The sequence below is a fragment of the Macaca nemestrina genome, chromosome 1 (genome assembly GCF_043159975.1).
Source record: "Macaca nemestrina isolate mMacNem1 chromosome 1, mMacNem.hap1, whole genome shotgun sequence".
Classification (NCBI taxonomy): Eukaryota; Metazoa; Chordata; class Mammalia; order Primates; family Cercopithecidae; genus Macaca; species Macaca nemestrina.
The window spans coordinates 131,829,489-131,855,862 of record NC_092125.1 but is presented as its reverse complement, the minus strand read 5'-3'; the positions used below and the strand labels follow the sequence as shown (position 1 = coordinate 131,855,862).

The following is a 26,374-nucleotide window of genomic DNA, read 5'->3' as shown; positions in this document are numbered from 1 at the left end:
TCCCCTTGAATTTTTGTTACGGGGCCTGTGACTGCTGCTTGTACTAACAGGGTACAGGGGAAGTGATGCTATAGGACTTCTGAGGCCATAAAGAGGATGCAGCTCATGGATGAGTCACTCTCTTGGCACAGGAACCTTGGAAGCCCTAAACCGTCATGGAAGACACCCAGCTGAAGTGATCATACTGGAGAGAACATGTGGAGAGACAACATGGAGACAGAGAAACATGTGGGAGGATCCTCAGCTGCTCCGGCCACCAGATGCCTCAGTCTCTCTGGGACCAGGTACCAGATATGTGAACAAGCCACCCTCTGCCTAAAACCATGTAAGAAAGTCTGAGGGAGAAGTGCCCCTCTGGAGCCCATCAAATCCCAGACCATGAGAGAACACAACACAATGTGGTTGTTATTTTAAGGCACTAAGTTTTGGGGTATTGTGATTTATAATAAGAAATATATATTTGGTTTCTGCCTCCAGTTCCTGAGACAGCTTGTAATACCTTTGGAGATGGGGTGCTAGGAGAATCTTTTGTTTTAATATTTGAGTTAAAGCTCAAATATTCTGAGACAGGTCTCCCCAAATTTTTGTAATTCCCTGAGTGATAAGAGCATCCGACATGGAGCTCTAAATCTCTTGGTGTTCCCTGAGTGAAAGGCGCATCTTTTGTTCTAATGAGGTAACTCTGGGTGGGATCCTGGAGAGTCTTGGATGGGGGCTGGTTGCCAGGGGAACCAATCATGTGATTAGAGGGTTGGAACTTCCATCCCCAACACTGGACCTCCAGGGAGGGGATAGGAGCTGAAGGCTGAATTGATAACCAATGGCCAATGGTGTAATCATTTATGACTATGTAACACAGCTTCCATAAAAGTTCAAAAAACAGGGTTTGGGGAGCTTCCAGATAGTTGAACACATGAAGGTGCCTGGAGGATGGTGTCCAGAGAGGGTATGGAAGCACCACACCCCTTCCCACATACCTTCTCTTCTATCTAGATGCTCATCTGTATCATTTATCATATTTTTAATTGATATAATAAACCAGAAAGTGTGTTTTGCTGAATTCTGTGAGCCATTCTAGAAAATCAAAGGAGGGGGTTTTGGGAACCTTGATGTGTAGCTAGTTTGTCAGAAGTGTAGGTGACAACCTACTACTTGAAACTGGCACCTGAAGTGGGGGAAATCTTGTGAAACTGAGCCCTTAACCTGTGGGATCTGACTCTAACTCCAAGGAGATAGTGTCAGAATTGAGTTAAATTATAGGACACCCGGTTGGTGTCTGCTGGAGAATTGCTTGCTGTGTGAGGAACCCCCTGACACATCTGGTGTCAGAAGTGAAGTGGGATGTGTTTAGTGTTAATGTACAAGGAAAAGCACTTTTTATTCCTCTATCTCTAACACAGTCACAGTAACTGGGATTCTGGCCCTTCTCCATGGTTCCCTGATTTAGAGAACAGCACCATCATTCATATGACAACACCCCAAATTTTTACATCACTTTGTTTCAGACTTCTCTGAGATCCAGATGGGAAGTTCAAATTGCCTATGTAAATTTCCACTCTCTCAGATGTACATATTGGGAGGAACTGCAAATCATACTGCAATAGACAAGGATGTGTGCTATCCTTTTAAGGAGAGGACCCAATAGTAGGCAACAACCATGTAATCTACCATAATCACCAAAGCTGTATTACTCCATTCATACAATAAAAAGATCAAAGTTTTCTCTATATTTATATCCAAGTGGTGACATAAAAAAAGGACTAGCCATCACACTGGTGGCTCACTCCTGTAATCCCAGCCCTTTGGGAGACTGAAGCAGGAGGATCTCTGGAGCCCAGGAGTTTGAGACCAGTCTGGGCAATAAGTGAGACCTTGACTCTAAAAAATCATCTAGATATGGTGATATGTGCCTGTGGTCCTAGCTACTTGACCTGTGGGGTGTGGTGGGAGGATCCCTTGAGCCTGGGAGCTAGAGGTTGCAGTGAGCCGAGATCTTGCTATTGCACTCTAGCCTGGGCAACAAAGCAAGACCCTGTCTAAAAAAAAAAGAGGAAGAAGAAGAAAAGGCCTTCACAGAAACCCAACAAATTATTAACAGTTCAATCCTCATTTGGTGTGGGAGTAAAAATGTAAGAGGTGAAGGAAGAGTCCAGCACTTCTGAAGCCTCTGTAGTGTTTGAATCTTTTACAATAAGGCTTCAAATATCTGAGGGAGACTGAGGCTGAGAGCTGCTACATGTCAGATTCAAGTGAGCCACCAAAGTCACAAAGCTGTACCTGATTCAGAATCATATGCAACCTATTTCGCTTGGGACCTGACTTGCCCATCTGTGTATGCCCCACATATGAGCGTGTACGAAGAAGGATGACAACATGGAGTGTATTTCTGACTCTTTTCTTATAGTTCTAGGCCCCGCATATGAGGTCATAGTTACTTATTGTTGCTTTACTGCATCCTCTTGTCCTTCAGATTACTGACAAAGCACCGATGCCAGGAAGATTAAAATAGTCTTTGTTGTTGTCAAAGAGAAGGAAGCTGCATGCCAGGTAGAACTGACCAGTAGTCTTCTCAGAGAAATTAGCATCAGCAATGGATTCCTGTTTCTCTTCATAGGAAGATCTACTTTCAGAATAAAAAAAGAATTATACATATTAATCCTAAAAATGCCTTGATTGTAACTGAGAATTAGGACTACTGATTCAACTGCAATTAATGCGCATTGTCTGAAGATATTTCCTTCTCTTTCCTTGCTTGTTTTTTATAGTTATACAACAAGGAACATAAAAATTTAGATGTATCCACTTCAAAAAGAACTCACATTCTAAATGAGAAATGTATAAGATAGATGAGTTACAGTATTGGCCTGTATAATTCCTTAATTTCCAAGAGGCTTTTCTCCAAGAATTATTTTAAATAGAACAGATATAATATACTTAGGATTCTATTTGTAGATTACAAAGAAATAGGGAAGAGTGATGGTAGAGAAGAGAAAGTAAAGAAAGAGAAAATGTTTTAGGAAATAGTAGTGGTTAACATTAAAAAACTGAAAAAAAATCCACTTGGAAAATGGTTACGCCAAGGGAAAAATATTAAATTCATAATAAATTTTAAAAATGTGATACAAAATGAATTTTTTATGGTTTGTAAGATTTAAGGTGCCTTTTCCCTTGTAATAGAAGCTATGTTTTTGCACAGAGGAGAAGTATGGTATTTTATGAGAAGACATGCTATGAATGATGAAAGGCTCTATTTCAGCAAGTCACAGGCAGAAAAGTCCAAAACAATGGAATAGAACTGCAGCATTGTTGAAAGTAGGTACTTTTTTATTATTCTACATACACTTTAAAATCTAAATATTATTGCTTTGTATGAAAAGGTGGTCTGTACATTTCTATGCTAAATAGCATGCCTTCTTAATAATGTGTTTTGATGATTTGTTTATAAGAGCATAGGTACTCCTTGCTTTCATTTTTACTATCCAAAAAATTAAACCATCTGTAAGGCCCTCTACAACCAAAGCTCTCCTTTTCCCTCTATCTGTCAGCAAGCACAAGGTGGGCTCTTGGGAAAGGACTTACCTTGCTTGTCTACTGCGGCAGCTCTGTTTTTCCCAGATGGCTGCAGATACACAGGCTGTACAGGAAATAACAGCCTATGAATCAATGGGAAAACAGATTTAGAAATCTGGTGATTTGAATTTTTAGTTGGTTGCATAGCCTGGAAATTTGGCCATAGCCTCAGATCAGAAATGGAGAGATACAAACTGAGTCTCTTCTACCACAGGTATTTGCAAAAGCGTCCTTTCTTCCTTCGTTTCTAAATAGAAACATCCTTACTGTTATTTCCCCACAAGTATAGACATAATATATACTTTTTTTTGGAAAAAATAATTATGTATAGAATAGAAAGTAAAATTCTCTCCCTATTCTGAATGTCATCCCCTTCAATCATAACCCACTGTTAATATTTTATTATTAATCATTCCAAATATGTTCTATAAATGTTAACACAATTTTATTTTTTTGAGACAAAAACACATGGCAAGGTTATCTTTTGCCTTAACACTGTGTATATATTGGACATCTTTCTGGATCATTACCTACAGTACTACAGCTCATCCTTCAAATACAAGTATTATTATTTATTAGACAAATACTATGTTAATGATACTGCTCCTGTTATACATGGTGCTGCAAGGAGTGTCTTTTCGCTTACATCTTTCCACACTTACCCTTTCATTTGCTATGATAAATTCCAACAACATGGAATTGCTGGACCAAAGAGTAAGTATAATTTACATTGAACATATTGCCATTGGCCCTCCAGCAGTGTACTAGATACACTTCCGCCAGATATGGACACAAATGTCAAGTCTCCCACATCTTGCCCACACTGGCTATTATCAACTTTTTTTAACTTCTGCCAGACTGATAGACAAAGACCAATATCTCATTTTGCTATGAATTATGTAAGTTTTTTTTTTTTTTTTTTTTTTTTTTTTTTTTTTTTTTTAATCAAGCCTAGTTGTGTTTTCTGCAGTAAGAGGTTGTATCGTTTGGCTTTGGGACTCCTGCTTTGCTCGTACTCATCAGTACATTGCTGGATGTTGTTGAATCTTTTGCTGCAGTCTATTCCCCTACCTGAGCACAGGGGTCATTGCTTTCGGTCTCTGACATAGATTCTCAATATATTTACACACACATAATCACAAGCCTTAATCACACATATACCACATTATATACATGCAATCACATACATGTGCACACCACATCACACACAAAATCACACATGCAATCATTCACACACACCACATCACATTATAGAATGTCATTGTAAAGCATGAAAATGAAATCAGTGTTCTGCCCCCTAGTTTAGAGACCCATCAAATTGCTGGAACACTTCAAAAACTCCCTGACGATTGTAGCCTTTCTCAGGTGCCAGCCTCATCATTTCAGTTCTCTGGAACCTCCCTCTAGAAACTTGTTTTTGCAAGCTGAGAGCTATTTCCCTCTTGTTGGACATATTTGCACTTTCATAGCACAAATCACAACTGCAGGTAAGGATGTGGGAACTGAAGTTCTTGGGTACAAACTCAAATTTGCAAGACATGGTTTACATCTGTTCTCGTTCTTACTCAAACCAATGCATATTATTTCCCCTTGAAAAAATTCAAGGATTTTGAAGAATTAAATGGTGGAGAGGCATAAGTAGAATCCAGTTTTGTCTGGTTTTTGCTCAAAACATTCTGATTTACTTTTAGCCTGATGTTTCTTTCCTAATGCACAATTTTCTCTATTGATTTTTTTCCTTTGCCACCAACAGAACAGAACTCAAAACAGAACTGTTAAAATATGCTGACCTGTTTTCTTTCTTCAGAGTTCCTTAGCAATAAGACTTACACAGAACCTATCCATCAAATTCAGTATTTAATTAAAGTGCAAAGTTAGATTGGGGAAATATGACTAATAGAGCTTGAAAGGAATTTGTATATGAACACTACTTTTCCCTTTAGTTTTCTGTGTGTAAGCCTGGATCTAGCTCTTCAGAGAGGACTTCATGTAACAGAGTAAATTCTGAGCCAGACAGACCTGGGTTTACATCCTATGTATATATGATCACAGAATAATTTCTCTTTCTGAACCTTGACTTTGTTTTTTTTTTCTTTTTCTTTTTGTGACAGGGTTTTACTCCCATCACCCAGGTGGAGAGCAGCGGTGCATTCACATGAACCTTGATTTTTTTGGCATGTAAAATGGGGTTAATAAAAGTACCACTAGCTATGAGAATTAGATGAGTATTTTGTACAATATAAGACTCTACAGAATAATAGCACAGTAAGTTCTCCCTTAATGTCAGGTTCTTGGAAACCATTAAGTGAAATGATGTATTACAAAGCCATTTTTCTCATCAGTTTTAATGAAACAACATTGAACAAAAGAAAGTTATTTAAGGACCTGTGTAGGACATTAAGTGAGGGCTTACTGTAATATTATTATTTTTATTTACTTAAATGTAATTATTGAACATCTACTATGTAGTAATATTGTGCAAGGAACTAGGGAAAAGTGGTGATTACATTTCATGATAAACGACATGGTTGCTGCTCTCAAGAGGCTTTCTTTTGTGATAAAAAAGAATCGAACAAGGGTTTTCAACAAATGGTGATAAGGGAGAAGTGCAGGGTGCAGATGGGGTTCCCACCAGGGCCCATAGCTTTGGCTAGGAACCCGTCAGAGAAGACTTTCTGGAGGGAGTGGCACTGGGCTTTCCTTAGGTTGTAGGGAGATGTGTTTGGATGCACATTTTAGGTTTCTCCCACACAGAACCTAACTTCATTAACGCCTGGATTCAATCAGCATTTATGGATTGCCTTGTGTGAACTAGACTCGAAGATGACCAGATATGGGTCCTACTCTCAAGGATTCTCATTTCTTTTGGGAGATAGAAACTGTGCACTGTGTAATGTTGTGATAATAATTATTGATGACATTTATTGTCTCTGTCCTGTGTGGTAGGTTCTATTCAAAGTACTTTGTATGGATTCACTCTGGGGCAAATGAACTCAGAGACTTATCCAAGTTTACACTGCTAGCAAGAGGCAGAACCAGGCATATGAACTGTGGCCATTTGGCTCCGGGACTTGAACTCTGAAGCACCACCTACATTATTTTAACAGAGTTGTGTCCATATAGCAGGGAGAGAGCAGTACCAGAGGGCTCCCTGTGTCACCCTAAAGACTTTCTTCTCCAAATTTTTCCTTTCTTCTTTTTGCCACATTCCTCACAATGGTCTTTGTAACAATTGTAACAATCCTCTTGCTACATCACATTGGATGGGGTTAACCCATAGCAGTCACATCTCAGTCTGTTTAAGTTCATAGGACTTTTTTTTTTTTCTTTTTTTGAGATGGAGTCTCACTCTGTCCCCCAGGTTGGAGTGCGGTGGCACAATCTCGGCTCACTGCAAGCTCCGCCTCCCAGGTTCAAAGGATTCTCTTGCCTCAGCCTCCTGAGTAACTGGGACTACAGGTGTGTGCCACCACACCAGCTAATTTTTGTATTTTTAGTAGATGGGGTTTCACCATATTGGCCAGGATGGTCTTGATCTCTTAACCTCATGATCCCCACGCCTCGGCCTCCCAAAGTGCTGGGATTACAGGCATGAGCCACACACCCAGCCAAGTTCATAAGACTTTTAAGATGGTGAGTTAGGAGAGAATCCAAGGATGCTGGAGGGGAGGGAGGACTCCTGGCTTAGAGGGTGGGGAGCGAGAGCAGAGTCTGAGCAGGCACGTCCAGCCTGAAGACATCTTCTGCCTCTTCCTGCTGTGTCTGGGCTTCCACTCCTCTCTGCCCCTTCTCAGGTTGGCCAGGACCCCCTCTGTTTTCCTGTGCTCCATCTGCACTTACTCTGGGCACAGGATCAAGGCTTGGGAGTTTCCCCTTTTTTCCCTACATAAGTACAAGACACCTGTTTGCAGTTGTTTTTTCTGCTTATAGTCTTTCCTCAACAAGATACTTCAGGCATTCCTGAAATCTTACCTTATTTTTAAGAAAAAAAAAAATGAAGAGGAGGATTTTTATTAATGTCAATATTTTAATCTGAAAGTTATATTACTCACTAAAGAACTTGCAGAAATATAGAAATATATAGCGATAAAAGTCACCCCTAGCTACTTCTAATAGGGATAATCCCTATATGCCATTATAAAACAAGGTGTAGGATTTTAATCCTTATATATGTGTGTGTGTGTAAATATATTTATATCTGTCACTCGTCACTTGTCAATGCTGATTGAATCAAAGCATTAATGAAGTTAGGTTCTGTGTGGGAGAAAACTAAAATGCGCATCCAAACACATCACCCTGGACTCCCTGCAATCTAAGGAAAGCCTATATATCTATATCTATATATCTATATATATATATCTCACATAGACACACACACACATATATATGCGCATATATATATGCACATATATAGATAATTTTGTATGGGTAGAAAAGATTTAAGATTCAGTCTGTATGCACTTGTCACTTCAATCAGTCCAAGTCTATTGACTTCTATGTTGAATATCTGTCATTGCAGTTGTGTTTTAATCTAAATTGACTGCTTAGGCACTGTTACCCTTTCAACATGTCTTTGTGATATAGGTACAATCTCAAATCCTGCCCAATTCAGTCTTACAAGTTTGCAATTTCTCTGACATCATTCTAATGTGCTAGAACGTAAGGAGATTTCTCTTCTGTGCATTTGCAAGTGTCTCTGTCCCTTAAGTGCATCTATTTTACAGAGCTCTTCCATGTCCTTTCATTCTTCTCCCTGTTCAATACCATATTAAGGAACCGAAATGCTAAGAAGGCACATGAGATCATAATAGAGAAGCCAGTGGAAAAGTTATCATTGTCTGGGGATGAGACAAATACCCCTCCCAGAAAATGTATTATAAATGATGCTACCTTCTCTCTGAATGATTGATTTGCTCAGCAGGGTGGATGGAAAGTGATAGAGAAATGCCTGGAAACAGAGTAGTGGTAGAGAGCAAGATGAGTCACTATTCCACCCAATTTTGGACTCTACAATGACCTCAGGGCTTTAGAAGAGTGACTGAAATTAAAATGAGAATCTTTGCATTGTTCTCCTGAACGCTTCATGTGATTTATTTTGAGTAGAGCAGCAACAAAAAATATCGGAAGGAATTATTTATCAATAACTCATTTATTGCAGAGTTTTTCCCCCTATTTTAAAAAATCTTTTGCCATCACACTGGATATGTTGTCCCCACTGAACTATAAAATCAGGGAAGGGGAAGCCTTCATTTCTGTGGAGATAATTGGAGTTCAAACATTTCATGTGCTCTAGAGTGAAAAATGCTGAAACTAAATTATATACAAAGAACAAAGGAAGATATGCAGTGTATGTCAACCTTCTCCCTGTGTTGGCTATGAGCCCAATCTGTGAGCTGAAATTAAGCTTTGTCATAGCAACACTAAGAGTAAAGAATTATTGAGACTTAAAATGTTCTTGTCAGAGTAAATCTGAGACGATCCGGAGTGGGAAGGAGCATGGGGAATAAAAGTCCCCAGGAGAAATGCATTTTAACAGATACAATTCTGAAACAAATTCAGATTCCTTCTAATCCTTGGCCAGGTCTGGCAATAAATGCATTTAATTTTATATACCAGATCTCTCATACTGATCTTTTCAACTCTTCTGATATATTGATGTCAAGTCCCCATGGTTCATTTTTGGCTTAGGCAAAGGCTCCATCCATGAACTCCAATACTTCCATACATCAAACTCTTGTTTTTTAACTTTTATTTTAAATTACGAGGTACATGTTCAGGTTTGTTCCATAGGTTAACTTGTGCCATGGGGGTTTCTTGTACGGATTATTTAATCACCCAGGTATTAAGTCTAGTACCCAACAGTTATTTTTCCTGATCCTCTCCCTCCTCCCACCCTACACCCTCCAATAGGGCCCCAGTGTCTGTTGTTCCACTCTATGTGTCCATGTGTTGTAATGATTTAGCTCCCACTTATAACTGAGAACATGAGGTATTTGGTTTTCTGTTCCTGCATTAGTTTGCTAAGGATAATGGCTCCCAGCTCCACCCCTATTCCTACAAAGGACATGATCTCATTATTTTTTATGCCTGCATAGTATTCCATAATGTATATGTACTGCATTTTCTTTATCCAATCTATCATCAATAGGCATTTAGGCTGATTCCATGTCTTTACTATTGTGAATAGTGCTGCAATGAACATAACGTGTGCATGTGTCTTTTCTTTGAGACAGAGTTTCGCTCTTTTACTGAGGCTGGAGTGCAGTGACATGATCTCGACTCACTGCAGGCACTGCCTCCCAGATTCAAATGATTCTTGTGCCTCAGCCTCCCAGGTAGCTGGGATGATAGGCACGTGGCTAATTTTTGTATTTTTAGTAAAGACTGGGTTTCACCATGTTGGCCAGGCTGGTCTTGAACTCCTGACCTAAAGTCATCTGCCCACTTTGGCCTTCCAAAGCCCTAGGATTACAGGTGTGAGACACTGCACCCAGCTGCATGTGTCTTTATAATAGAACAATTTATATTCCTTTGGGTATGTACCCAGTAATGGGATTGCAGGATCTAATGGTAGTTCTGCCTTTAGGTCTTTGAGGAATCACAACACTGTCTTCCACAATGGCTGAACTAATTTACACTCCCACCAACAGTGTATAAGTGTTTCTTTTTCTAATGGAGGACTTTTTAACCTTGTCTGTTACTATTGGTTGATTTCAATACCTTAGTTCAGGGGTCAGACTGTAAGCCAAAGATGACCCACCACTCTTTTCAAAAATACAGTTTTACTGGAACACAGCTTGTCAGCCCATTCATTTTAAGATTTTCTATGACTTCTTTTGCACTATAGCAGCGGAATTTAGGAGCAACAGGGACCATATGACCCAGAAAACTAAAATATTCACTGTCTGGTCTTTTACAGAATGTTTTCTGGACATTGCTAGAAATCTAAAATGGTTTGGCAGGGCTGTGTCCCCTTAGAATACCTCAGGGGAGAATGTTTCCTTGCTTTTTCCAGCTTCTAGAGGCTGGCTGCATTCTTCAGTTCGTGGCCTCTCCTTCACCTCATTCTGACCTTGCTTTCCATGGTCACATTTCCTCGTCTGACTTTGATCCTCCTGCCTCTCTAAGAACTCTTGTGATTACACTGGGCCCACTTGTGTAATACAGGATCATCTTCCCATCTCGAGATCCTTAACTTTATTGTATCTGCAAAGTCACCTTTGCCATATCAGGCGATATAATCAAAAGTTTAGGGGATTAGGATGTGGACATCTTTGGGGGCCCATGATTCTCTCTACTACTGATGGTAAATGCTTACTGTCACCTCCATCCAGATATCTTTATCATAACAATTTTATTGATTGCCAAGCACAGAGTACTAAGATGATTTCTTAGTACTTTGTAATGTCTGTTAAAAAACAGTAAGTTTGAAATTTTTTATAGGTATTTTATTTACATTTTGAATGGAAAGCATGAAATACATTTAGCACTTCAAAAAGTAGGATATTTGGGAGATGATTGAATCTTGATTGCATTGGAAGCTAAATGAATTATTTACTACATAAGTACAATGCATATTTGCATAAAACAGTTTCTAAATGAGCAAAGTAATTTTCTATGCCATTTTCTAAACAAAAGAGATTGATTTCACATTTTCTAAATACATGACCACTCCCACCACATGCTAGCTATGTGGCATACTCTGAAAGTTATAATACATAAATGCAATCTGATTCATTCAACATGAAATGCACAGTTTTATAAACAATCATTTTGCCATAGAAGATGTTTCTAATTAATCATGTCACTCATACCAGATGCATCTTTCTCCAGTTTCTAAAATGGAAGCTGATTTTTGGTCAGAATAGTATAAGTTTGGTGAGTATAAGTGACAAAAAGATTGTCTTAGCATGTACAACATACCTTCAACAAATTGTTGTTTACTTGTTGAAAATCTGGTGGCAACTTCACATCCTGGAAAAGCCTCTGGGGCCCAAATGGTTTTAGCGTTTGTGGGTGAATATGTTATGTCCCAGAGAATGTTATGCTTTGTTTGGGTGTGTTTATAGTACTTTAACATAATCTCAAGTTACTCTTTCTTTACTTGCACTACGGAGTGTTCCATATCCCTACCTGTCTCTCTTGAGCCTCAGTCATGCAATCCTCTGTTTACCATAACTCCTGTCTTCCTTGCCTCTTGACCCCAAAGCACTTATTTTGATGTAACTCCTGTTTAGCATCTGTATGGACGTCTTCTGGCATTTTTTCTGCCTCCCTGACTAAACTAAATGTTCTTTGAAGGCAAAGGCTGCCTTAGATCTGCCTTGCAGACTTCACACTGATCATAACATCCTACGCATAGTAAACACTTAGAAAACTGGTGCTAATGAGATCATCACATTACTCAAGTTTTGTATTCTGGTCCTTCTCATTGTTTCATTTCCTCCCCATTTATCTCTGGATCAAATTGAAGCTGCTGATTAAATTATTTAAACAAAGCTTTGGCCATGTTGTATTTTGTTTGTCTTCCCTCCTTTTTTCTTTCCCGTTGGCTGTCCAATGTGCAAGCTCTTCTTTACTATTGGGCACCAAACCCTGTTGCTCCTTACTGTGTCTCTAGCTACTTTCTCCAGGTAATCTTGATGAATTTCCTCTAGCCATTTTCACCTCACCAGGACCATCTAGAGGCCAATTTTATGTTCAGCTTAGTCCTGTAATCATACCTTATTCTTTATTTTGGAAGACAGTGCTCCTGTCTGTAGTTGTGGCTGAAAGGCTAATGCTCAACATCTAATTCTTGACATTTTCCTGGGTCATCATGCTCCTTCCTTGGGGTTCCAAACGCTCCTTGCTTGTAGCTCTATCTGGAAATCTTTTTATTTTGCATTGAATTGTAATGCAGAATAAAATAGAAAAGTTGGTTATTTCTCTACCCTTATTAGATTTTCAGAATTTTGCAAAAAGAGGGGATGGGTACATCTGTGGCTTATCAGCACAGTTCTGGGGACTAGTTCATAGTAGGTACTTAATAGAGATTTGGAATTAAAACAAAACAATCTTTTCCACCCTGGAGCCAAGTTTGTCCTGTGATTAAGGGCTATTTCTACAATTCAAAGAGCTGTTCTCAAATAGTAAAGCTGTCATCTGGATTCACTGCCAACCCAAGGCCTTGCTCAAAATGAATGATTTTGCTCCTTATTTCTTAAAGTATGTTCTCCTAAATTGTTAGGATGATAATCACTAAATACTAAATGGTTCAACAAAGTGTATAATGTGCTTCATATATTGAGAATGTATTTATAGGAATCTTCATAATTTAGCTGTATAAGTTGGGCAAGTTAACCTCTTTGTGTCTAGGTTTTTTATTGTGTAAAATGGGGATAAGTATTGTGGACAAGCCTCACAAGTCCTTTTTTTTTTTTTTTTTTTTAGTAATTTCTGATAGTTCTACCTTTAATTCCACCACTTTCCTCCATTCACCAAAGATTTGTTATAATATTTCTGCCATTTACAGGATTCTCCAGGCTTTTCCTACAGATGGAGACAGTTTCTATAGTAGAAAATGGTAATTTATGTGTGATGTGGCCACTAGCTGGCCTTACTAATGTGTCTTTTTCATGCTTTAACTGTAGTCAGGTCAAAAGTTGGAAAATTGAGGTGATGAAATCTGTCTGAGAAGATAGAACTATTATTTTGTGGCAATGTAAGTGATTTTTAAAAACAGAAGATGTTAATTGAGGTCCACGCTGTAAGTTAGTAGTTACACTTCCGTCAGGTTTTACAAAGAGAGTTCAAGACTGACTTAAGATACCTGTCCTGGATCAACATGAAGTGAGACAAAATTAGATTGCCAAGGAGAAGGTGATATATCACCAAAGGGTTAGGGTGCACCTTGTTTGCAGCGATATTTCTTGGGGCAGCTCTTGAAAATGAGCAAAGGTCAAAGTTGTTAATGAAGCTGACCCCACAGGTGTGAGGCTTGTAGGTTTCAGTTCAGTTTTACCCTTCAGAGATTAGTGACAGCCAGCCCTAGAGGCAGCATCTGCAGCCCTATGGGAAAGAGGTCTGATTTAGAACATGTGGGAAAGGAAGAAGTACATTTGAATTTGAAAGTTGACTTAATTATACTCTCTGCTTTCTGAGAGCTTCCCCTTTGCACATCTCACGCTTTTTCTTACCCACACTGCAGAACTATTTTGGCATATGTTTTACCCCAAATGACCGGTTCCTATTTTCAATTTCTGTACCTAGTTGAAAGATACAGATGAGGGGTCAGGAAAGTTATTCTATGGTTTGTAGTCTTGCCAGGCTCAGTCGATATCTTTGACAAGAGCAAGGCTACTGCTCATTTCTGATGTCCCTGTCTGGGGAGCTCAAAGTGCTGTGTAGATGTTGTCTCATTCATTTTACCTGAGGCAAGTTGGAGGCACGCATCAGTGTAAAATTTTCTTTAAAGCTTCATTCATATGGGTAAGAAATAGATAAAAGGAAAATCCTGCCTATGAGTCAGGAACAGATATATTTAAGAGATGACACTGAAAAAAGCTAAGGTTTTAATAATATTTTTGCTTTATTCTCTTGGGACAGATGAGGAGGATCTAATCACAGGGCAGGCTTCACTGAGGAAGCTGTTATAAAGGGCAAGAATATAGTGCAGAAATCAGTGTTTAGTTTAAAGAGAGCAACTTATAGCTATATATCCATTCAATATATCCCAGAAGATTGGCCATAAATTTAAGACAATATCTCCAAGTTGATTGAACATATATTGCCAGCTTTGCTGCCTCCATTATTTTGTTATTGGCCAATAAACCTCCTATTTTAATTTTTTAGTTTTGGAGGGAATTAACTGGATACACTGTAGAATCTTAAACTTTTATGATGCTGTCTTTTCTGCCACATTATAAAAGTATTAAATTAAGAATCAACAAATGTAAATTACTTTTTGTTCTGCTGCTGTGAACCTTGAGTGGGAGCAATACTAAGAATCTTAGACCTGAGTTCCTTCATGTATAAAATGAGAGGGAGGAACCATATCACCTCTAAGATCCCTTCCAGCTTTGCAGTTTCCAGAAGTAAGAACATGTTCTATTACCTGCCATGAAGGAGAAAACATGGGAGAATATGGGAATCTTCTTTTTTGAAATCTCCTTTGTTTGATTTTTCTCTTTTAAAATCATAGTTATAATTTTAAAAATCTCATTTAAAACTCTCCGTGTTTGTTGTAGAAAAAAGTTAGAAAATATAAATAAGCAAAAATAATTTAAGAACTATGCATAATGTCACTACTCTTGGACAATTACTGTTAACACTTTGGTAGACATTGTTTCTGACTTTTTTTCTGAAAACACACCCACAAGCACACATATCCTTTAGTTACACTAGTGACATCTTGAAGGATAATAAGGCTAAGTGCATTGAGAAAATTTTACCACTAGATGTTCAAGATGTACCAAGCTTGGAAGATGATACACAATAGTCCTTTACTTTCTCCTCTGAGTTATGTGTCAGTTCATCCAGGTTTGCCTCAGATGGGCTCCTCTGGGCTCCCTTTTTACCATTTTTTTTCTAAATAAAGCACAGAATGAAAGGCCCTGACACCACCTTTTCAAGAGTGGAAACCAATAAACTAGCAGAGAGAAAAATTACTGTAGCCTATTATTATTGTTTATATCAGCAAAAACAAGGTAATAACTGTCCAATAATTGGGGGTAGGTTAGATAAGTTGTATATCTTTAATGTAACAATATTTGACTATTAAAATGTTATCTATACATTTATCAGATGATGTGAAAAGATGTTTATGATTTTTATGTGAAAATATGAGTTTCAAGTTGTATAAAATATGATTACTGCTTCCTAGGAATTTTGTGTTTTGTTTTTTCTTATATTGTTATTTGTTGTTACAGTTATTTCATTCCGTTTTGTTTTGTTTGTGCCTTTTTAAGGTAGGAAAAAAGAGAGAGAAAATCTGTTAGACTAGTAAAGTATTAAATTTTTGCTATAAAAGGCATCAATATAATCAAAGGGTTTTTTGCTTGTAAATGTTTAATTCTGAATTTTACAAACGTCCCTTCTAAATAAAGCACAGAATGAAAGGCCCTGACACCACCTTTTCAAAAGTGGAAACCAATAAACTAGCAGAGAGAAAAAAAAATTATTATTAATTTAAAAAATTATTCAAAAAGTGTTATAAATTATTAATTATTAATGTCTGGATTTATAGCCCTTTACACCTGTGTGGAAAATATATAATCAAAGTCATGGCGGACATTACTCACAGATCATGACATTGTAGCTGAGCCTCTCGGCACAGTGCTCAATGTATCCACAAATAATTGATTGGAGATGACAAGCTGGTTGAAGTCTAGGCTACTCTATCTCTGTGAGTCTTCCTATTGCTAAAAAAAGGAATGGAGACAGGTTGGGGGAAATGGCAGATACAAGGCGGGACTAAATTGCAGCTCCCCTTCAGACAGACAGAGCAGCATGTGGAGACTCACATCGTGATCTTTTGCTCCTAGAACTATCACAGGAACATACCAGGAAAGCTGAGAGAATTCACAGATCCTCTGAAGGAAGTGAATCCCTCTTGCAGGCCCCAAGAGACAGTCAAAAAACTGTGAGTGCCCAAAGGGTGAAAGTGTGAAAGGGGGATCATCCACCCGCAAACACACACTCTCACTGGGGAAGCTGAAGGTCCAGATCACGAGAGAAGGATTTGACTTTACCTGGGGTTGAGACAATTCTAGAGAGCTAAGCAAAATACAAGGGTAGAAGAAGCAGCGAGAAGAGCCCTGTGGCTGTCTTGGTCCCCAGGGAAGCCATTTCTGACTTTGTCTCACAGAGGTCCTTGGGGAAGGCTGCCAGAGGAACTGGCAAGAGACCAGGGGGAGAAGGAAACTTTCAGCTGAACTTTGTAACAGCTTCAACTGAACACAATGTTTCCTGGATGGAACTTGAGAGAGGGGTGAATTTGGAGTGCAGACACAGCACAGAAGCTGTGGCAGGTGGGGAGCCATGAAACCTGAAAGCCCTGCTTGTTTTTACAGTTGGGAGGCTGGTAGCCTGGAGCAAGTTATCAGCCCTGTTCACCCACTGCCTGGAAACAAACTTGGTGCTGTAGATAGGGGCACAGCAAGCGTGAGATTGGTCTTTGGGATATGTAGGAGCTGGGTGAGGCCTGTAACTGCTGGATTTCCCCTGCTTCCCTTGTGGCTGGGCACGGTAGTGTGTTCCTGTAGTTCCAGCTACTTGAGTAGCTGAGGTGAGAGAATAACTTGAGCCTGGCAAGTCGAAGCTGCAGTAAGCCATGATAGTGCCATTGTACTCCAGCTAGAGTGACAGGAGTGAGACTGCCTTAACAAAAAAAGGGAGGGCAGGGCCACCATGGTGGCATGTCCAGCCAAAGGAACAAAGCAGTTCCACTGAGCCAAGGAGGTGACACCGCCACCCCTGCAGGTCTGGAAGAGTGGACATTGAGCCAATCAGGATCATTCTTGAGCTTTAAGAGCTAATGGAATTTGCCTTGCTAGGTTTTAGAATTGCTTGAGACTCATAATCTCTTCCTCATTTCCTATTTCTCCCTTTTGGAAATGGTGATATCTATCCTATGCTTGCCACTACATCGTATTTTGTAAGCACATAAGTTTCCTGGTTTCACCGATTCACAACTGCAGAGGAATTTTGCCTCAGGATGAATTGTACCTCAAGTCTTACCCCATATCTGACTTAGATGATGTTTAAATGAAAGTCTAAACCTTAAATTTCGGAGTTGATGATGGAATGAATTAAGATTTTTGAGGCTTTCATGATAGAAGGAACGTATTTCGCATACGTGGAGGACATTAATTTTGAGGAGCCAAGAGTGGAATGTTATGGGCTGAGTGCTTGTCAACTGAGCTAAGGCAGTTGGTATGTTATTGCTATAGTTAAGAATCAAGTTTCAGAATTTACCCTGAAAGATATTCATTTGGCTAAATCTGAAAAAAATGTTTTCATTTGAGAGTAAGAGATTTTGAAAAGTTGTGATTAACTTTGCTTGTAGGTACGTCACCTGAACAAATCACAGAATCATGAGATTGACAGGTAATAAAGGAACCTGTTCACTTAGTTCAGCTCCCTAACAACGGAGTAATAATATTTTCCAAATGTCACACAGGCTTTTCCATAAATTATTTGTGAAAGATTTTTTAATATATGAAACTTAGATCTACCCAACTATAACTTCCATCCATAAAAGCCAGTTCTGCTGTCTTTACCAAACAAAACAATGCTGTTCTTTCCTCCCCTTCATTCATCTTTTCAGATGCTGTAATAATTAATTTCATGTGCTAACCTGTCTGGGGCATGGTGCCCAGATATTGAGTTAAACATTTTGGGTGTTTCTGTGGGGTTGTTTTTGGATGAAATGTAAGTTTAAATCGGGGAGTTTGTGGTAAAGCAGAGTGCTCACTACAATGTGGGTGGGACTTATCCAATCAGTGAAAGGCCCAAATAGAGCAAAAGGCTGACCTCTGAGCAAGAGAAAATTCTCCAGCAGACTGCCTCAGACTTCATCTGCAACATTGCCTGGTACTGGTTCTACAGTAGATTGCCTTTCAACTTGAATTGCAACATTTTCCTGAGTCCCCAGGCTACTGGCCTCTCCTCTCAGACTTTGGACTTGCCAAACCTCTACAGTTGTGTGAACGAGTTCCTTACAATAAATATCTTTCCATATATACACACATTCTATTGGTTCTGCTTCTCTGGTGAACCCTGAAGAACATAGATGTATTATATGTCTTCCCTTTTGAAAGCTATCCATTAACTTCCCATCTCAGCCTTGAAAACACAGAATTCTTACAAAGACTTTAAAGTTCTACATGATTTTTCTCTCATTTATGCCACCTCAAAGCCCCCCATCAATAGCTCTCTGGCTTTGTACTCCTGCTTTCCCCCCTCAATTAATCTAATTTAGTTATGCTGGCCTCTTAGCGTGTCTATCTCAATGTTGTTGCATTTGTAATTCTCTCTGATTGAATGTTGCTCTCTCAGATATCCTTAAGGCTGGGTCTTTGATTTTCTTTATGTCTTTATTTACTTATCATTTTCTCAGTAAAGCTCTTCTTAGTTATTCTTTAAAAAATTTAATGCGCTCTTCCAACGTTTCCTATTCTCTTTTCTACTGTATTTTTTTTCTTAGCACCAACAATAGTTCATTATGTTATATAGTTTGCTTTTCATCTTGCTTATCATTTGCTGAAATTCTTTTCTATTCTAATGCTATATTCTCAACACCTAGGATAGTGATATAATAGGGGGTCTATTAATATTTGTCAAATAAAAGAATGAATGAGAATGTCAGATTATTTTTGAGGATTTTAGGTTGACTAAATATTCACATTGAACACAACATTTTTGCTTGACTTTGGCATTTTTATAAACTGTTACTTATTTTGAAATTAAAATATACTGCATATCAAATGTGTACCTTAAGTAGTAGTCTTCTCCCCTTCTTAATCTACTGCCACATGCTGTTATTCAATCAATAAGGTGTCTCGTAATCAAAAGAACTAGAAAATAATGAGTTTTTATATGACAATTCTGATTATGACAGTAGTTACGTGTGTCAAGAATTTTGAAGGGCCTGAGATTTGTGTGGAGAACTGGAATAAAATACCTTTAACGGGAACTATTGATTATTACATCATAAAATTCAAAAATATTGTTTGTTATAATCAACCATACAAAGAAAAAATGTGGCAAGATGCCTCTAGTCTTATTTATGTATTAATTTTTGTCCTGGCCTTCTCATATTGACTCTGATTCAGCTAAGGATAGTATAAATATAGCGGTAGATAATATAAGACTTCAGACAGATCACTATTGTGGTGAGGGTGTGAAATGTACTGTGGGTAAAAACTCTGCTGAAATTATTAGGAAAATTTCAGGAGTTCAAGATTTTATGATCAATTTTATAAGATCTTGTCATATAATAACTGACATATACATTTATTCCAAATTCTTCTCATTTCTTAATATTACTTCTGCTGAAAGAGTGTTTTTCAATTCTGTGTGCTAATTTAATCTTTCCCTTCTAAAATTAAGTAATTGGGGATGTTTTTCTAATTCTGTCATAAAATTTCCTTTGCTGTAAAATTTTTACACATAAACTTTAAATATTATGCTTCAAACTTAATGCATTAAAATTATAAAATGAGGCAGGTTAATTCTTGCGGAAGGCTGGAATTACCATAGAGAAATATGCCTGAATTCAGTAATTTGATATTGCAAAAATTCTATGCCTTACTCAAATATGCCATTGCTTTTGTCAAGGACTCCTTCTACTCAGGATCTGTGTGTAGAAAGTTAAACCATGACTAATTTGAGTCTTTCTCTTTTAGGGTAGTCCCACTGAACACTTTTGTCTAGACTACTATCCTCTAGGCTAGATTAGAATGGAATTGAGGTTAGTATAGAGAATGGTTATGGAGCTCCTTGCTGATGTTCTCCCTGAATTTTATCTCATGTGGAATGCTCAGTGGAATAGAGAGCTATAGATTCCACAGATATAGATGTGAAGGATGTGGAATTTCCTCAACTGAATTGTGATTTGGTAGGTCTCTGCCGCAGACCTTGCTACTGCACCAAGTGTTGTGATGAGTAGGACTTATTATAGGAGTATTTTCAAAGAGTGGTGCTCAGACTACATTGATTAGCCAGGGTTCTCTTAGAGGTACAGAAAGAATAGTGTATATATCTCATATATTTGTGTGTGTGTATATAGATATACACACATACACACACAGACATATATATATGAGTAAACAGAGCAAACATACAACCTACAGAATGGGAGAAATTTTTTGCAAAGTATTCACATATATATGGGACATATATATATGGGAATATACATATGGGAATATATGTATATACTTTATATATATACTTTATATATAGATAGTTTATATATATACATATCTCTCTCTATATATATGTGTGTATATATAGATATATATATGAGTTTAGTAAGTATTAGCTTACACAAACACAAGGTCCCATAGTAGGCTGTCTGCAAGCTGGGGAGCAAGAAGAGCCAGTTTAAGTCCCAAAACTGAAGAACTTGGAGTCCAACTTTGAAGGGCAGAAAGCATCCAGCACAGAAGAAAGATGTAGGTTGGGAGGCTGGACCAGTCTCTTCTTTTCGTATTTTTCTGCCTGCTTTATATTCGTTCATAGCTGATTAGATTGTGCCTGCCAGATTAAGACTGAATCTGTCTTCCCCAGCCCACTAACTCAAATGGTAGTCTCTTTTGCAAAACCCTCACAGACACACCCAGGATCAATACTTTGTGTCCTTCAATCCAATCAAATTGACACTTAGTATTAACCATCATGCTACCTGTGTCAGAATCTCATGGGTTTCTTATGGAGTCACAAAAGACCTCATATAGTCAAGGCAATCTTGAGCAAAGAAAAAAGTTGGAGGCATCACACTTCCTGACTTCAAATTATATTACAAAGCTACAGTAGTTGAAACAGTATGGTAATGGCATAAAAAAGGCAGATAAACCAATGAAATAGAATCAACAGCCCAGAAATAAACCCATGCACATATAATCAGCTAATCTCTGACAAGGACAACAAGGATACACAATGTGGAAAGGATAGTTCCTTTAATAAATGGTGTTGGGAAAACTGAATATCATATGCAAAAGAATGAATTTAGACCTTTATTTTACACTATACACAAAAATAACTTAAAATAGATTAAAGATTTAAACATGAGATCTTAATCTGTAAAACCCCTACAAGAAAACATAGGGAAAAATTCCTTAATATTGGTCTTGGTATGGATCTTGTTTTAAAAACTTTTTTATGTTCAGAGGTACATGTGCAGGATGTGCAGGTTTGTTACATAATTAAAGGTGCATCCTGGGAGCTTGTTATACAGATTATTTCATTATCCAGGTATTAAGCCTAGTACCCATAGTTGTTTTTCCTGAATCTCTTCCTCCTTCTACCTTCCACCCTTCTATAGGCCCCAATGTGTGTTGTTTCCCTCCGTGTTTTCTCATCATTGAGCTCCCATTTATAAGTGAGAACATGAGGTATTTGGTTTTCTTTTCCTGTGTTAGTTTGCTAGGGATAGTGGCCTCCAGCTTCATTTATGTCCCTGCAAAGGACATAATCTTGTTTTTTTATGGCTGCATAGTATTCCATGGTGTATATGTACCATACTTTTTATATCCAGTCTATAATTGGTGGGCATTTGGGTTGATTCCATGTCTTTGCCATTGTGAATAGCGTTGCCATAAACATACATGTGCATATGTCTTCATAACAGAATGATTTACGTTTCTTTGGGTAATGGGCTTGCTAGGTTGAATGGTATTTCTGTCTTTAGGTCCTTGAGGACTTGCCACACTGTCTTCCACAATGATTGAACTAATTTACACTCCCACCAACAGTGTATAAGCATTCCTTTTTCTTCACGACCTCACCAGCATCTGTTACTCTTTTGACTTTTTAATAATAACCATTCTGACTGGCGTGAGATGGTATCTCATTGTGGTTTTGATTGGCATTTCTCTAATAATGGGTGATGTTGAGCTTTTGTTCATATGATTTTTGGCCACATATATGTCTTCTTTTGAGAAGTGTCTGTTCATGTCTTTTACCCACTTTTTGATCGTGTTTTTTTTTCTTGTAAATTTGTTTATATTCCTTATTGATCCTGGATATTAGACTTTAGTCAGATGCATAGTTTGCAAAATATTTCTCCTATTCTGTAGGTTGTCTGTTTACTCTGTTGATAGTTTCTTTTGCTGTGCAGAAACTCTTTAGTTTAATTAGATCCCATTTGTCAATTTCTATTTTTGTTACGATTGCTTTTGGCATCTTTGTCATGAAATCTTTGCCAGTGCCTATGTCCTTAATGGTATTGCCTAGGTTGTCATCTAGGGTTCTTATAGGTTTTGGTTTTACATTTAAGTCTTTAATAAATCTTGAGTTAATTTTTGTATATGGTATAAGGAAGGGGTCCAATTTCAGTTTTCAGCATTTGGATAGCCAGTTCTCCCAGCACCATTTATTGAATAGTTAATCCTTTCTCCATTGCTTGTTTTTGTCAGGTTTGTCAAAGATCAGATGGTTGTAGCAGTGTGGTCTAATTTCTGGGTTCTCTATTCTGTTCCATTGGTCTATCTGTTTGTTCTTGTATCAGTACTATGTTGTTTTGGTTACTGTAGCCTGTAGTATAGTTTGAAGTCAGGTAGCATGATGCCTCCAGCTTTGTTCTTTTTGCTTGGGATTGCCTTGGCTATTCGCGTTCTTTTTTGGTTCCATATGAATTTTAAAATAGTTTTCTCTAGTTCTATAAAGAATGTCAATGGTAGTTTAATGGAAATAGTTTAATGGTAGCTTAATAGGAATAACAGTTTAACCTATTAAATAGTTTAATGGTAGTTTGATGGGAATAGCATTGAATCTATAAATTGCTGTGGGCAGTATGACATTTTTTGTGAAATTAATTCTTCCCGTCCATGAGGATAAAATGTTTTCATTTGTTTGTGTCATCTCTGATTTCTTTCAGCAATAGTTTATAGTTCTCCTTGTAGAGGTCTTTCACCTCCTTTGTTACCTGTATTCCTAGGTATTTTATTCTTTTTGTGGCAATTGTGAATGGGAGTTTAATCAATCAAACTCTCAGCTTGACTGTTGTTGGTATATAAGAATGCTAGTGAGTTTTGCACATTGATTTTGTATCCTGAGACTTTGCTGAAGTTGTTTGTCAGCTTAAAAAGCTTTTGTGGGGAGACACTGGGTTTTCTAGATATAGGATCATATCATATACAAGCAGGGATAGTTTGACTTCCTCTCTTTTTATTTGAATGCCTTTATTTCTCTCTCTTTCCTGATTGGCCTGGCCAGAACTCCCAACACTATGTTGAATAGGAGTGGTGAGAGAGGGCATCCTTGTCTTGTGCTAGTATTCAAGGGGAATGCTTTCAGCTTTTACCCATTCAATATGATATTGGCTGTGGGTTTGTCATATATGGCTCTTATTATTTTGAGGTATATTCCTTCAATATCTAGTTTATCAAGAATTTTTACATGAAGGGATATTGAATTTTATTGAAAGCCATTTCGGCATGTATTGAGATAATCATGTGGTTTTTGTCTTTAGTTCTGTTTATGTGATGAATCACATTTATTGATTTGTGTATGTTAAACCAACCCTGTATCCCAAGGATGGAGCCTACTTGATCATGGTGGAAAGCTTTTTGATATGCTGCTGGATTTTGTTTTCCAGTATTTTGTGAGGATTTTTGCATTGATGTTCATCAAGGATATTGCCCTGAAGTTTTCTTTTTTTGTTGTATCTCTGACAGGTTTTGGTGTCAGGATGATGCTCGCCTCATAGAATGGGTTAGGGAGGAGTCCCTCATTTTTAAATTTTTGGAATAGTTTCAGTAGGAATGGTCCCAGCTCTTTGTACATCTGGTAGAATTCAGCTGTGAATCTGTCTGGTGCTGTGCTTTTTTTTTTTTTTTTCTTCTTCTTTGGTTGGTAGGCTAATTATTACTGCTTCAATTTCAGAACTTGTTATTGATCTGTTCAGGGATTCAATTTCTTCCTGGCTCAATCTTGGGAGGGTGTTTGTGTCCAGGAATTTATTTATCTCTTCTAGGTTTTCTAGTTTGTTTACATAGGGATGTTCATAGTAGTTTCTGATGGTTGCTTTTATGTCTGTAGGGGTCAGTAGTAACATTCCTTTTGTTATTTCTAAGTGTGTTTATTTGCATAGTCCCTTTTCTTCTTTATTAGCTTACCTAGTGGCCTATTTTATTAATTTTTTAAAAAAAAAAACAACTCCTGGGTTTTTTGATCTTTTAAATAATTTTTCACATTTCAATTTCCTTTACTTCAGCTCTGATTTTTGTTATTTCTCATCTTCTTCTAGCTTTGGGTTCGATTTGTTCTTCCTTCTCTAATTCTTTCCATTGTGAAGTTAGGTTAATTTGACATCTTTCTAATTTTTTGATGTGGGCATTTAGTGCTATTAATTTCCCTCTTCACACTGCCTTAGCTGAGTCCCAGAGATTCTAGTGTGTTGTACCTTTGTTCTTATTAGTTTCAAAGAACTTCTTGATTTCTGCCTTAATTTCATTATTTACCCAAAGGACATTCAGGAGCAGTTTACTCAATTTCCAAGTAATTTGTATGGTTTTGAGTGAAGTTTTTAGTCCTAAGTTCTAATTTGATTGAATTGCACTGTAGTCCAAGAGACTGTTATGATTTCAGTTCTTTTGCATTTGCTGAGGAGTGTTCTACCTATGATTATGCAATCAATTTTAGAGTAAATGACATGTGGCAATGAGAAGAATGTATATTCTGTTGTTTTGGGGTGCAGAGTTCTGTAGATACCTATCAGGTCCCTTTGATCCAGAGCTGAATTAAGGTCCTGAATACCTTTGTTAATCTTCTGTCTCAGTGATCTAATATTTTCAGTGGGATGATAAAGTCTCTCGCTATTATTATGTGGGTGTCTAAGTCTCTTTGAAGGTCTCTAAGAGCTTGCTTTATGAATGTGGGTGCTCTTGTATTGGGTGAATGTGTATTTAGGATAGTTAGCTCTTCTTGTTGAATGAAACACTTTACCATTAAGTAATGCCCTTCTTTGTCTCTTTTGGTCTTTGTTGGTTTAAAGTCTGTTTTGTCAGAAACTAGGATTGCAACCCTTGCTTTTTTCTGTTTTCCATTTGCTTGGTAAATTTTCCTCCATCCCTTTATTTTGAGCCTGTATGTTTTTGCATGTGAGATGGGTCTCTTGAAGACAGCATACCAATGGGTCCTGGTTCTTTATCCAGCTTTCTGCTTTGTGTCTTTTAATTGGGGCATTTAACCTATTTACATTTAAGGTTTGTATTATTATGTATGGATTTGATCCTGTCATTTTGGTGCTAGCTGGTTATTTTGCAGACTTGTTTATGTGAATGCTTCATAATATCACTGGTCTGTGTACTTCAGTTTGTTTTTGTAGTGACTGTTATGAGTTTTCCTTTCCGTATTTGGTGCTCCCTTCAGGAGCTCTAGTAAGGCAGGTCTGGTGGTAATGAATTCCCTCAGCATTTGCTTCTCTGAAAAGGATGTTATCTCTCCTTTGCTTATGAAGCCTAGTTTGGCCAGATATGAAGATTTCCTGAGGTCCTTGTAGATTTGAAGATGGTCTTTGTATATGTTTGTGTGCATGATTGTGTGAGTGTGTTTGTGGAGATGTAGGTGGTGCTTCTTGATTACTATATGTTGTCATGGTTACCCCTAAGGTCCTTTTCACATATTCTGTTTAATCAATCTCTGAGGGATTTATTAATACTAAGCAAACTATCAAGAGGTTGTTTTGTAATTTGGAAAGTTAATATTGCTTTACAATGGGAGATATTTTTGGTTCACTATATTTGAGGTTTCTCTGTGGCTGTATCTACTTAAGAAACTAAATGGCATAAGCATATATAGCTTGAAAATCAGACTTAGAGCAAAAAGAATAAATGTTCTTTGGAAATAACTTTGACCAATGAATATTAGCCTGGTAAAGTCTCATTTTGTTTTCTAGATTTTTTTGATTACATAATTTGGATTTTTAAAAAAGAAAACTAGACTATATTATTCACTGGACATGGCTTGGGAAACTGATAAAATATTGTCTTCAAACTTTCCTTTTTGTAGTGCCTGCATTGGCCCAAAATTCAACTCTTATTTCAGTTTTCTACCTCACTGCAATACCTTCTGGATATCTTTACAATGTCAACATCCAATT

The 26,374-nt window shown here is 37.7% G+C and overlaps 1 long non-coding RNA gene across 2 annotated transcripts; it reads left to right on the top strand.

Moving 5' to 3' along the window:
* On the top strand, positions 1–26,374 carry LOC105485484 (uncharacterized). Of its 2 annotated transcripts, none has more exons than XR_989596.3 (3): positions 1–284; positions 3,197–3,312; positions 26,284–26,374. It is a non-coding gene; the product is annotated as an uncharacterized lncRNA (long non-coding RNA). The 2 variants fall into 2 exon arrangements; XR_011609147.1 differs by lacking the exon at positions 26,284–26,374 and adding an exon at positions 5,682–6,020.